Source organism: Chinchilla lanigera, unplaced genomic scaffold, assembly GCF_000276665.1.
Source record: "Chinchilla lanigera isolate Chin_1 unplaced genomic scaffold, ChiLan1.0 scaffold00051, whole genome shotgun sequence".
Taxonomy (NCBI): Eukaryota; Metazoa; Chordata; class Mammalia; order Rodentia; family Chinchillidae; genus Chinchilla; species Chinchilla lanigera.
In genome coordinates, this window is record NW_004955452.1 from 1,818,839 (window position 1) to 1,820,017 (window position 1,179).

Below are 1,179 nucleotides of genomic sequence, written 5' to 3' on the forward strand. Positions count from 1 at the left end.
TGACCAATTATAAACATACAAGAAGAAATAAGAAACATGCATACATTTTGGGGTTGGAGCACCAGGCCTCAGTTCTGGCTCCCACCTTACTGTAAGGAATCATACATGCTCTCCCTGGGCCTCGGTTTTTTCATCTGTAAAATGGACTTGGCAGAAGATAATGTATGCAAGACTCCTGGCCCTGAGTTTCTCCTGCAGTAAGAGAGGGAATTCTGGGCTGGAACTAGTCCTGTGGGCATGCCACCTCCTCTCTGCTCTGTCTTTGGTCACCTCTTTATGACCATCAGGGAAAAGGCTGCAGCCATCATCTGGCATAGATACCAAGGAAGGCAGGTCTCAGAGGGACGCAAAGTCCCCGTGTTCAGATCTCTGGCTGTTGTGGATTAGAGGCACAAGTTGTTCCCAAAGGCCTGAGGTGACTCTCCTCCTAAGAGGCAGTGAGCGCCTCATATTTCCATGCATTCAAACAGGACAGGGATTTCTCAGCAGGGAGCTGACAGAATTCAAAGGATCTGGTCCTCAGAGGAAGGTGCTCAGAGGAAAGTGGGTGGTGGTCCCGTGGGAGTGGGCTGAGCCTTAGAGTGCCCAGCATCGCCTCTCCCTTCGTTTATGTAACATTTTAGTTTCCTGTGCTCTTTCCAAACACTTGTGTCCTTGAATTCGCCCCTGCAGGCGAGGAAGAAGCCAGGGGAGATGGTGCGGGCCAGTTAGAGAAGGGCAGGCGGTCCACAGAGGTCAGCTGACTTGGCCAGAGTAACCAGAGCGGAATTTTGAACCTGGGTTTTCTGTCTCCACTGCCTGGGAAGGGCCTGCCGCGGCACGCGGAGGCCTGTCCCGAGGTTCTGTCCTGGTTATAGCTTCCCTCTCTGAGGACAGGCAGGGAGGAAACGCGCCTGTTGGGGATGGTTGGGGGCGGGGAGTCCTCCCTTTGCTCCCTCTGGCCAGAGCTGGGGGAAGAAGAGCGAGAGTCAGGGACACACGGAGACAGACATGGAGAGAGACAGAGATCCAGAGAAAGCCAGATGGGTAGACAGACACTAGGAGAAAGGCGAACGTAAGACAGGCACAAAGACACAAAGAGACCGAAGGAGCGCACACAGAGGCCGCACAGTACGAACTCGCGGACAGAGGGGCGGGCGGATCACAGCCGGAGCCGGGCCACGCGGCACCGGCGCAGGG